Below are 13,173 nucleotides of genomic sequence, written 5' to 3'. Positions count from 1 at the left end.
ATTGAATTTGTGCATTAAAAAATTACCATTATTTGTTAAAAATTATATTAAAAATTACCATTCTCCTCCCTTTTGCCTAAACATATTTAGTCTCTTATTTGAATTACCTTTATATCTTTGTTTCAGAATTTAACTTGAACTTATATTAAACCTTTAATCAAATACAGAAATGATTCTTTCCCCTTGACTTAATGTTACAAAGTACTTGTCTTAGCATATAGGAATTGCACACAAAATTGTAGTTTTATCTAGATCTCAGTCTTTGGCTCCATTCTTAGTTTTATTCCTGTATCTATCCATCCAGGAACAAAGAAAATGCAACATACAATGCAGTATTAGAACTTCAAAGGAAAACAAAATGCATGTTTACAGGTAAAGAATCCTCCAAAAATTCTAGGGTTCGGTTAAAAATCCTCTTCCAAACCTCTTAGCAAGCCCAGTGAGAAAGAAAACACATTTGATTTCAAATTGTAAGTAAGGAAAAAAAATGCTTTTTAACCGTATGACCTTAGGCAAATTAAGTAATCACCCTGTGCCTCTGTTTCTTCATAAGCTTAATAAGAATGATAGAAGTAACTTCGTTATATAGGCATGTTATGAGGATTAAATCAAATGTGCCAGTATTAGTAAAGCATTTAGAACAGTGGCTGGCACAAGGTAAGCACTATTTGAGTGTTTTTAAAATAAAACAATAAAATAAATGCTAAGGAAAATTCTCAAGGAATGTAAAGTTTCACCCAGTACCTAGTTTAAAGGATAGAGACAAGGTAAAAATGTTCACTTATGACTTCTTTGTCGCAAACACGTTTGTGGGATTTGTGGAATGTTTTCTTGACTCATCCCTCAGTAGGTGCTGAGGACAGAACGTTGAAATCAGGGAAAGCAATTTTGCAGCAGGCCAGGATAATATGTTCTGAACATGAAATGTTCTGATGATCGGGCTTTAGCTCTAGATTATAAAGAAATGGATGGACGCATTTGCTTCCAACAACCATTTATAAATATCTCTTTTCTGGGCTTCCCTGGTGGCGCAGTGGTTTAGAGTCCGCCTGCCGATGCAGAGGACGTGGGTTCGTGCCCCGGTCCGGGAAGATCCCACATGCCGCAGAGCGGCTGCGCCCGTGAGCCATGGCCGCTGAGCCTGCGCGTCCGGAGCCTGTGCTCCACAACGGAAGAGGCCACAACAGTGAGCGGCCCGCATACTGCAAAAAAAAAAAAAAAAAAAAAAATCTCTTCTCTTCTCTGGGCATTTTACAAGTTGTGCAGTGGAAGCATGGCGTTATAGTCTCTGCTAGGGCTTCACATGAAAACACTGTGTCTTGCTGATAAAGCCAGGGATTCAGTGTAGCAGTTGCTGGTCAATAGCAGACACACCTGCTTTCATATCACTGGCTATGCCAGTGGCTGGCTTGTGACCTCGGGCAAGTTATTCCACTTCTTAGGATCCTTGGTTTCACCAGATGAGCCATTGCAATCTCAAAATAGTGCTTTGAGAATGAAGGAGATTATGCACGTGTAGCATGGACACTGTGACTGATTGCATAGGAGTGATGACAGGGGGCACTCTGACTTCTCTTAGTTTGGTGACTGTGTTGGGCCTCAGGCTCCTCATCTGCAAATGGGAAAAGTAATAGCACCTTTCTCACACAGCTGTTGCAAGGTTTAAATGCAAGAGCAAAACACGGTGATTGGCATATATTAAGGGTTTCATAAAGGTTACCTGTTATGCTTTACTCAATCTTATACTAAATACTGCACATACTATAGTCTAATTGAAATTATACTAGGTAAAAATGACGTGTTTTGGGAACAGAGTTTTAGAAAAGAATTTTCAACATTGTTTTCACAAACAAAATGCAAGTTAATTATGTAAACCTTTATTATTATAGAAGCAGTACTTCTATAAGAAATGCCATGCAAACAAAAATATAAAATAAAAACATACATTCCCACGGCACAGAGATTACCGCAGTAACACTCTAGTAACACTCCACCTACATTTTCCCTAAGAATATATGGGAGTAATATTATGTGTCTATCTATATTTTTAAGACATTTTTGAGCAGTTTTAGGGTCACAGAAAATTAAGATATAGAGACTTCCCATACGCCCCCTCTCCCAACACAGGCATAGCCTACCTCACTATCAAGATCCCCCACCAGAGTGTGTACATGTGTTACAACTGATGAACCTATATTGACACATCATTATCAACCAAAGTCCATAGTTTACATTAGAGTTCGTTCTGGGTGTTGTACATTCTATGTGTTTAGACAACTGTATAATGACGTATCCACCATGACAGTATGATAGAGAGCATATGATAGAGAGCATTTTCACTTCCCTAATAAACCTCTATAGTATTTTTAACCATAGTGATCATACTGTACACATTGTTTTATGATATGCTTTTTTCAGTTAACTATCTTGGTCTCTACAGATGAGTAAATTTTATCTCACCTAATATCTGAAACATAATATCATAATATCACAAATATCTGAAACATAAACTATAAACTATTTCCAAGTGTTCCAGTTATATTTTTTATAGCTGGTTTGTACAAATCACTATCCAATCCAGAACCACATAAGTGCTTGTGTTTCAATAATTGTTTTTTTTTTGCCATGAAAATTTCTTTTTTTTTTTAAACATCTTTATTGGAGTATAATTGCTTTACAATGGTGTGTTAGTTTCTGCTTTATAACAAAGTGAATCAGTTATACATATACATATGTTCCCATATCTCTTCCCTCTTGCGTCTCCCTCCCTCCCACCCTCCCTATCCCACCCCTCTAGGTGGTCACAAAGCACCGAGCTGATCTCCCTGTACTATGAGGCTGCTTCCCACTAGCTATCTATTTTACGTTTGGTAGTGTATATATGTCCATTCAATAATTTTTTATTTGTGTTTTGAACAGCTCTATTTCAGTCTAATTTATATACAGTAAAATGCAAAGGTCTTAAGTGTACAGTTCAGTGAGCTTTGACACCCCTATAAACCTATGAAGCCAACGTGGGAATAAAGATATAGAATATTTCATCACCTTCAAAGCTTCTGAGTACCCTGTTTCAGTCCATTGCTCCCCAAGAGGCAAGTACTCTTCTGATATCTCTCATTGTAAGTTAGTTTTGACTGTTTTTGAACTTTATGTAAATGGAATGATTTGGTATTTATTCCTTATGAGTCTGGATTCTTTCACTAAACATAATGTTTTTGAAATACATCCACGTTGTGTGAATTAATAGTCCATCCTTTTTTAATTGCCGAGTAGAAATACTTCACATCAATAGACCGTGGTTTGTTTATCCATTCTCTTGTTGTGGTGGGTTCAATAATGGCCCCCAAATTCTGTGACATTCCTCCCACTGAGAACTGAGGTCTGTGTCTCCATCCTTGAATCTGGGTTCTGTGCTTGTTGACAATAGAAACTGGAAGCTTCTACTGCCTGTTTCTTGGGGCACTTACTCTTGGAATACGATGACATACTGTGCAAAAGCGCATGCAGCAGTACGGAGAGGCCCAGGCAGAGAGGGACTGCAGCCTCCAGCAGTATTCAATTATTAAAACAATTGTTTTTTTTAGCTCGATAATTTGAATTTTATTTATTTTAAGTTTACAGATCCCTCATAAAATCCACTATCTCTAAACTCATTCGATTTATCTTTTTCTTTCAATTATTTAACATATTTATAACAATTGTTTTAAAGTCTTTGTAGATTTCAGAGTCATTAGTAAGTCTTTAAAAAAATTATTTATTTTTATTTGGTCGTGCCAGGTCTTAGTTGCGGCAGGTGGGCTCCTTAGTTGTGGCATACGAACTCTTAGTTGCGGCATGCATGTGGTATCTAGTTCCCTGACCAGGGATTGAACCTGGGTCCCCTGCATTGGGAGTGCGGAGTCTTAACCACTGTGCCACCAGGGAAGTCCCAGTAAATCTTTCTTTATTGAATTTCCTTCTCTTGATTATGGGTCAATTCACCTGCTTCTTTACGTGTCTTATAAACTTTTATTGTATACCAGTCATTAAAGAACAGTCATAAGTGAAATATGATGATTTTACTTCTTTTCTCTATTCTCAGAGAGTGCAAGAACTTCCTTCAACCAGGCAGCCAATACCAGGTCTATTCTTTATTTTTTTTTGCGGTACGCGGGCCTCTCACTGTTGTGGCCTCTCCCGTTGCAGAGCACAGGCTCCGGACGCGCAGGCTCAGCGGCCATGGCTCACGGCAGCCGCTCCGCGGCACGTGGGATCTTCCTGGACCAGGGCACGAACCCGTGTCCCCTGCTTCGGCAGGCGGACTCTCAACCACTGCGCCACCAGGAAAGCCCCCAGGTCTATTCTTTTAGGTTCCACTTACTTCAATCTGGGTCAGAGCTGGATTACAATTGCAGTTAGTTTTAGTTTATAGCTGATTCAATTATAATTTAGGAGATCTCACTTTGTCCTTCAGCTCAACCACCAACTTACTTTATCTATTATTAATTAATTAATTTTAATTAACATTTTATTGTAGTAACATTATATAAATTTATATGTATAACATTGTATATATTATAACATTATGTTTCACATGTACAACATTATATTTCTACTTCTGTATATACTATAGTGTGCTCACCACCCCAAATTTTTAATTTAATTTTTTTATTGAAATATAGTTGATTTACAATATAGTGTTAATTTCTGCTGTACAGCAAAGTGATTCAGTTATACATATATATATATATTCTTTTTTCAATATTCTTTTCCATTATGGTTTATCATAAGATATTGAATACAGCTCTCTGTGCTCTACAGTAGGACCTTGTTGTTAACCTCCCACTCCATCCCTCCTCCAACCCCTTCCCCCTTGGCAACCACAAGTCTGTTCTCTATGTCCGTGAATCTGTTTCTGTTTCATTGATAGGTTCATTTGTGTCATATTTTAGATTCCACATATAAGTGATATCATATGTCTTTCTCTTTCTGACTTACTTCACTTAGTATGATAATCTCTAGTTGTATCAATGTTGCTGCAAAAGGCATTATTTCATTCTTTTTTATGGCTGAGTAGTATTCCATTGTAAATATGTACCACATCTTGTTATCCATTCATCTGTCGATGGACATTTAGGTTGTTTCCATGTCTTAGCTATTGTGAATAGTGCTGCTATGAACATAGGGGTGCATGTATCTTTTTGAATTAGAGTTTTGTCTGGATATATGCCCAGGAATGGAATTGCTGGATCATATGGTAATTCTATTTTTAGTTTTCTGAGGAATCTTCATACTGTTTTTCATAGTGGCTGCACCAACTTACATTCCCACCAACAGTGTAGGATGGTTCCCTTTTCTCCACATCCTCTGCAGTATTTGTTATTTGTAGAGTTTTTAATGATGGCTATTCTGACTGGTATGAGGTGGTACCTCATTGTAGTTTTGATTTGCATTTCTTTAATAATGTTGAGCATCTTTTCATGTGCCTATTGGCCATTTGTATTTCTTCTTTGGAGAAATATCTATTTAGGTCTTCTGCCCATTTTTTGATTGGGTTGTTTGCTTTGTTGTTGCTGAGTTGTATGAGCTGTTTGTATATTTTGGAAATTAAGCCCTTTTTGGTCGCATCATTTGCAAATATTTTCTCCCCTTCAGTTGGTTGTCTTTTCATTTTGTTTATGGTTTCCTTTGCTGGGTGAAAGCTTGTAAGTTTGGTTAGGTCCCATTTGTTTATTTTTGTTTTTATTTCTATTGCTTTGGGAGACTGACCTAAGAAACAATTGGTATGATTTATGTCAGAGAATGTTTTGCCTATGTTCTCTTCTAGGAGCTTTATGGTGTCAGGTCTTATGTTTAAGTCTTTAAGCCATTTTGAATTTATTTTTGTGTATGGTGAGATGGTGTGTTCTAACCTCATTGGTTTACATGAGGCTGTCCAACTTTCCTGACACTACTTGCTGAAGAGACTTTTTCCCATTGTATATTCTTGCCTCCTTTGTTGAAGATTAATTGACTGTAGGTGTGTGGGTTTATTTCTGGGCTCTCTATTCTGTTCCATTGATCCATATGTCTGTTTTTGTGCCAATACCATGCTGTTTTGATTACTGTAGCTTTGTAGTATTATCTGAAGTCTGGGAGAGTTATGCCTCCTGCTTTGTTCTTTTTTCCTCAGGATTGCTTTGGCAATTCTGGGTCTTTTATGGTTCCATATAAATTTTAAGATTATTTGTTCTAGTTCTGTGAAAAATGTCATGGGTAATTTGATAGGGATTACATTAAATCTGTAGATTGCTTTCGGTAGTGTGGCCATTTTAACACTATTGATTCTTCAAATCCAAGAGCATGGGATATCTTTCCATTTCTTTGAGTCATCTTCATTTTCCTTTATTAATGTTTTATAGTTCTCAGCAAATAAGTCTTTCACCTCCTTGGTCAGGTTTATTCCTAAGTATTTTATTTTGGGGGATGTGATTTTAAAAGGTATTTTCTTTACATTCCCTTTCTTATATTTCATTGTTAGTGTAAAGAAATGCAACTGATTTCTGAATGTTAATCTTGTATCCTGCTACCTTGCTGAATTCATTTTTCAGTTCTAGTAGTTTTTGTGTGGAGTCTGGGGTTTTCTATATATAGTATCATGTCATCTGCATATAATGACAATTTTACCTCTTCCCTTCCAATTTATTTATTTATTTATTGGCTGCGCCAGGTCTCTGTTGCAGCACGCAGAATCTTCGTGGCAGCATGTGGACTTCTTAGTTGCGGCATGTGGGATCTTTAGTTGTGACATGTGGACTTCTCAGTTGTGGCATGTGGATTTCCTACTTGCGGCATGCATGTGGGATCCAGCTCCCTGATCAGGGATTGAACCTGGGCCTCCTGGACTGGGAGCATGGTGTCCCATCCACTGGACCACCAGGGAAGTCCCCCCTTCCAATTTAAATACCTTTTATTTCTTTTTCTTGTCTGACTGTTGTACTTGTCTGACTCCAGTACTTTTGTGTACACTATAGTGTGCTCACCACCAAAAATCCATCCATCAACATGCAGTTGATTCCCTTCACCCATTTCACCCACCCCACCCTTCCCCTCTGGTAACCACAACTCTGTGTGGTTGTTATTTTTTGGTTTGTTGGTTTGGTTTGGTTTGTTCATTTATTTCTTTTTGCAGTGACATGGATGGACCTAGAGATTGTCATACTGAGTGAAGTAAGTGAGACAGAGAAAGACAAATATCATATGATATTACTTATATGTGGAATCTAAAAAAACAGTACAAATGAACTTATTTACAAAACAGAAATAGAGTCACAGATGGAGAAAACAAAGTTATGGTTACCAAGGGGGAAAGGGGGGGAAGGATAAATTGGGAATTGGGATTGACATACACACTACTATATATAAAATAGATAACTAATAAGAACCTACTATATAGCACAGGGAACTCTACTCAGTACTCTGTAATGACCTATATGGGAAAAGAATCTAAAAAAGAGTGGATATATGTGTATGTATAACTGATTCACTTTGCTGTACAGCAGAAACTAACACAACATTGTAAATCAACTATACTCCAATAAAAATTAATAATAAAAACTTTAATTTTTTTATAGCCCACATATGAGTGAAATCATGTTATATTTGTCTTTCTCCATCTGACTTATTTCACTTAACATAATACCTTTAAGGTCCAGCCATGTTGTCACAAATGGCAGAATCTCATCTTTTTTTTTTTTTTTTGTGGCTGAGGCGTATTCCATTGTATATATATGTATCACATCTTCTTTATCCATTCATTCATTGATAGACACTTAGGTTGTATGTTTACCATAAAGCTCCTAGAAGCAGTACGCTCTTTGACATGGGTCTTAGCAATATGTTTTTTGCATGTCTCCTCAGTCAAGGGAAACAAAATAAAAAATAAACAAGTGAGACCTAATCAAACGAAAAAGCTTCTGCACAGCAAAGGAAACCATTGACAAGGTGAAAAGACAACCTACTGAATGGGAGAATATATTTGCAAATCATATCTCAGATAAGGGGTTAGTATTCTAAAATATGTAAAGAACTCATACAATACGATGACAAAAAACCAAACAATCCAATTAAAAAATGGGCAGAGGAGCTGAACAAACACTTTTTCAAAGAAAACGTGCAGATGGCCAACAGGCACATGAAAAGATGTTCAACATCACTAATTATAAAGGAAATGCAAATCAAAACTACAATGAGATATCACCTCACACCCCTTAGAATGGCTATCATCAAAAAGGAAAGAAATGACAAGTGTTGGAGAGGATGTGGAAAAAAGGAAACCCTCCTACCCTATTGGTGGGAATGTAAATTGGTGTAACCACTATGGAAAACAGTATGGAGAGTCCTCAAAAAATTAAGGATAGAAGTATCATTGGTCCAGCTATTGTACTTCTGAATATTTATCCAAAGAATATGAAAACTCCTATTTGATAAGATATGTGCACTCCTATGTTAATCACAGCATTATTTACAATAGCCAAGATAGGGAAACCCCCGATGTTCTTTACTACTGTTGCTACAACTAAGGGACAAATTAATCCTTTTGATTTTCCCAAGTTTGAACTTGAAAGCGTTTGATTTTTAGCTTAGTTGCTTATGATTTACTTACGGATTCAAGTTTTACAGGGTCCTGGGATCTGAGCACCATGAAATGGCCAAAAAATTTTCTGTCTTTTAGCTAGCCCTGTCCTCATAATTATTTCTGCTACTTTCTCAGAAAAATTCCTAGCGTGTGGGAGATTGGAGATATGTTGGCCTGAACAGTTCTTTTTGTATTTGAGCTATCATAGATTCTGTCTTTTGCCTGTCCTCATTGTTAAAACCTGCTGGTTTCTCCTAATCCCTCTCCCTTCCATCTCTGGCAAGTTTGCTTGGAATTTGCAAAGTCAGATTGGAATTTGCTGCTAAGTGTGGAAGCATCTGCGGCTCTTTGCTTGTCTTTCTGTAACATAGTTCATTAAACCTTCTTTGCTTTTTTGTCACGGCTCTTTGATAGCTTTATAGAAAAGTAATTTTGTTTTTCTTGTTGTTACCATGGAGATGATGGTCTTTTGCACTGTTCTACATCCTAATCAGAAACAGAACTCCGTCAACAACTTTAAAGCTTTTTTTTTCTTTTTTTACATTTATTGTGCACTTTATTTCTATTATTATTACATTGTAATATATAATGAAATAATTATACAATTCACCATAATGCAGAATCAGTGGGAGCCCTGAGCTTGTTTTCCTGCTACTAGATGGTCCCATCTGGGGGCGATGGGAGACAGTGATACCTGACGTGTGTTGCTTATGTCCAGTCTACTCTGTGATCTCGTTTTGGTCGCTGTCACTGCAGAAAACCCTGCTTCACAAGGATAGGACGTTGGAAATGGAAGCAGGCTTTTCAGTGCTTTTGTGGCAATCTCAGGATATTCTGCCTGGACTTTAATCCAGAACGTATGGAGATTTGAAGTTGTCTCAAACATACTTTTAAGGCCACCGTCATTTGGGATCTCAAGCAGTTGATCCTCTTCTAGCACAGACAAAATCGATTCACCTGGCTTATTCACAAATGGGTCATGGATCCATTCCTTCCCAGTTCAGGGGTCTTTTGTGATTGGGAAGTAATGCTCAAACTCTTTTGAAAGCTGAGATAGGTGAGTAGTTTTGAAGGTTTCATGGCTTTGTTGGATAGCCGGTAGCCACATTTTATACAAAGTGGGCTTGGGTAATGTGAATCACCTGTTGCAATGAATTTAAGTAGGACTTTTGGTATTTTCTTGTAAATGCAGATTTCTTTTAAATGCAGTCTTAGAGTCTTCTGCTGTCTCATCATTGGGTCTTCCCCCTTTTCAAAGAAGCTCTCCAGAGACATTTGTTTTTTACTCATTTTGGCTAGGGTTAGCTCGTGGGCTTACCAAAACTGACTGAGACAAGTGCACAGTGTGGGAAAGAGGCGCGGATGGAGGTGGTAAATAAAATAATGGGCGGGCTATGCATGGACTAAAATAAGTGTCCGATTCTGACTTAAAGCCTGCCACCAGATGCAGCTGTACTATTGAAGTACATCAACTCACTTGCCACTATAAAGCCTGCCAACAGATGCAGCTTAATTGTCACTTGACACTCACTGATAGGGTTTTTTTTTTAACATCTTTATTGGAGTATAATTACTTTACAATGGTGTGTTAGTTTCTGCTGTATAAGAAAGTGAATTGGCTATACATAAACATATATCCCCATATCCCCTCCCTCTTGTGTGTCCCTCCCACCCTCCCTATCCCACCCCTCTAGGTGGACACAAAGCACCGAGCTGATCTCCCTGTCCTATGTGGCTGCTTCCCACTAGTAAAGCCTTTATTATTTTCTGATTTTAGACTTTGGGATCAGTTCTGTGATTTATAAGGTTTGTATTACAGGATTCCTTTACATATTAAGCAGAAAGTAGAAGGTATTGGGCATATAATTGGAATTTCTGAACTACCAAATCTATTTATTTATTTTGTGATTCTCCGCATGTTTTTCACAAGGGAGAAAGTGATTGATAGTGAGGTATCAAGAGACACACGCAAAAGGCACAAATCCCTTTTTTTTTTTTTTACAGTACGCGGGCCTCTCACTGTTGGGGCCTCTCCCACTGCGGAGTACAGGCTCCAGATGTGCAGGCTCAGCGGCCATGGCTCACGGGCCCAGCCGCTCCGCGGCATGTGGGATCTTCCCGGACCAGGGCACGAACCCGTGTTCTCTGCATTGGCAGGCGGACCCTCAACCACTGCGCCACCAGGGAAGCCCCACAAATCCCTTTAAAGTAGGTAAAGGATAAAGGATTTAACAGCATGGTGATGGCTATACCAAGTTGGAGACTCAGCAGTATTCTTCCCTTTGGAGGGGCAGTTTCCACAGCCTTAGGCAATAATGACACAGCCTGTATGTGGAGAGGCGCTCCATAGGCAGGCAGGATTTTTCAGGAAGCGCAACCTGGGTCCGAGAGGAAGGCCATTCTGCCCCTCTGGGCTTTATGTTCCTGTGACTATACAGAGAAGCACCTGTCATTCTAAGTCTGTGTTGTGTGTTTACCTGCTGCTCTGGGGAATCAGGAGAAACTTAAGTTAACCCTGTTGGTTGTCCTGGGGATGTTATGTCCATCTTTTATCACTTGGGGTGCATTTCAGTCCTAGCACCCTTCTGGGAACATACAGCAGGCTGTACGGAATTAGAGATTGATTTTTATCACTCCTGGGATCTGATTATCCCACATAGAAATGGGCTGAAGGACTTTCTTAAGTCGTATCTTGACACAAGTAAGAAATTTACAGTCTCTCAGCATCTAATTGTACATATTAAATACGTGAAGTTTTGGTATACGTCATAAAGCTGCAAGAAATAAACTCTATCAACATCAGATTTCTCACAAATAAAGTGCACTTAATAATAATGAACTCACTGCTAGTGATGGTAAAGGTAATAGATGAACTTGCCTTGAAAAATGTAGAGTCCTAGTCATATTGAGATGGGAGGAGATTTCATAGGGCTTTTGGATTTGGGTGTGACACAGTGATTGTGTGACCCATTTGCAAACCCTCTCAGGTAAAAAAAGGTTTTAGGTGATTGTAGTAATAGATTTGGCTGTTTCAGCTTCTGAGATGTAGGGGGAAGTTCCTCTCCATTCACAAGGAGACACTGAGTATAAGGGATGGAGAAGCAAATGCAAAGAGAGAAAGGGGAGAAATTTGATTTGGTCCAGATTTGGCCAAAGTTTTTGATGTATTATGGTGTTTTACTTTATGCTTTAAGTAATTGGAAACTATAGAAGGATTTTAAGAGCAGAGCTTTATTTTCTCTATTTTTTCCTGAGACTGTACTCTTCTCATTTGTCTTGTACCTGTGCCACATCTCTTCTTTCTGCGTCTTTCAGTAGAACATTTTAGAGCTAAATTAGCTAGGTTTAAATTATGTTTAATATTGACAAATGTTTGATATTGCTTGAGATTTGTATATTTACACATCTATAATCCGTCTTCAAATCGTTATTTTCTAAAGTTGCATTGAAATGCATCGGTTTTGAAGGAAGACATACAAATAGCCAAATGGTATATGAAAAGGTGCTCAACATCACCAGTAATCAGGGAAATGCAAATCAAAACCACAATGAGCTATGACCTCACACCTGTCAGCATGGCTATAATGAAAAAAAAACAGGGGGGCCGCCGTCAGAGCCGCCATCTTGTGGGAGCGAAACCAGCGCCTGCGTCGGGGTAGCAGCTGCGCCGGCCGGGCCGCCGAGGGTTTCTCTGGCCCGTGTTGCTCCCATGGGTCTACAGCGTGGGGCATATCTTTGCAAACCTCTTCAAGGGCCTTTCTGGCAAAAAAGAAATGTGCGTTCTCATGGTGGGCCTAGATGCTGTGGGAAAGACCACTATCCTGTACAAACTGAAGCTGGGTGAAATCGTGACCACCATTCCCACTCTAGGCTTCAACGTGGAAACCGTGGACTACAAGAACATCAGCTTCACTGTGTGGGACATGGGAGGCCAGGACAAGATCCGGCCTCTGTGGTACCACTTCTTCCAGAACACACAAGGTCTCATCTTCATGGTTGACAGCAAGGACAGAGAGCGTGTGAATGAGGCCTGAGAGGAGCTTATGAGGATGCTGGCAGAAGACGCGCTCAGGGATGCCGTTCTGCTCAGAGTTTGCTAACAAACAGGACCTCCCCAATGCCATGAATGCAGCTGAGATCACAGACAAGCTGGGTCTGCACTCTCTGTGCCACAGGAACTGGTACATTCAGGCCACCTGTGCCACCAGCGGGGACGGGCTCTATGAGGGACTGGACTGGCTGTCCAATCAGCTCCAGAACCAGAAGTGAGCTGTACTCCTCTCTCCTCCCCTCTCACTCCCTCCTTCTACCCTTGCTTTACTCTCATGTGGCAAACGTGCCCCTGGGGTGTGAGTGCCATGGTCGGTCACAGTGTGCTTCACCGCGCTGTAAACGTGCAGACGCGGCCTGCACCTGGGTTTTTATTTAATGTAAATAGCTTTTGTTTCCAATGAGGCAGTTTCTGGTATGCCTATGCAATACTACTCAGCTTTTTTTTTTTTATTATAAAAAGAAAACCAACCCATTGTTTAGTACTGAGAAGGGATTTTAGGCACACGGGTCATCCAGGAGTCGCT

General features: G+C 39.2%; 1 pseudogene; it reads left to right on the top strand.

Annotated features, from left to right (window-relative positions):
• The window catches only part of LOC101271796 (ADP-ribosylation factor 1-like), a 62,646-nt pseudogene extending 49,777 nt beyond the window's left edge, over window positions 1-12,869 (top strand).
• Window positions 12,870-13,173: the final 304 nt, after the last annotated feature.

Source organism: Orcinus orca, chromosome 20 (genome assembly GCF_937001465.1).
Source record: "Orcinus orca chromosome 20, mOrcOrc1.1, whole genome shotgun sequence".
Taxonomy (NCBI): Eukaryota; Metazoa; Chordata; class Mammalia; order Artiodactyla; family Delphinidae; genus Orcinus; species Orcinus orca.
The sequence above is the reverse complement of the archived record's forward strand: the minus strand, read 5'-3'. Positions and strand labels throughout refer to the sequence as shown.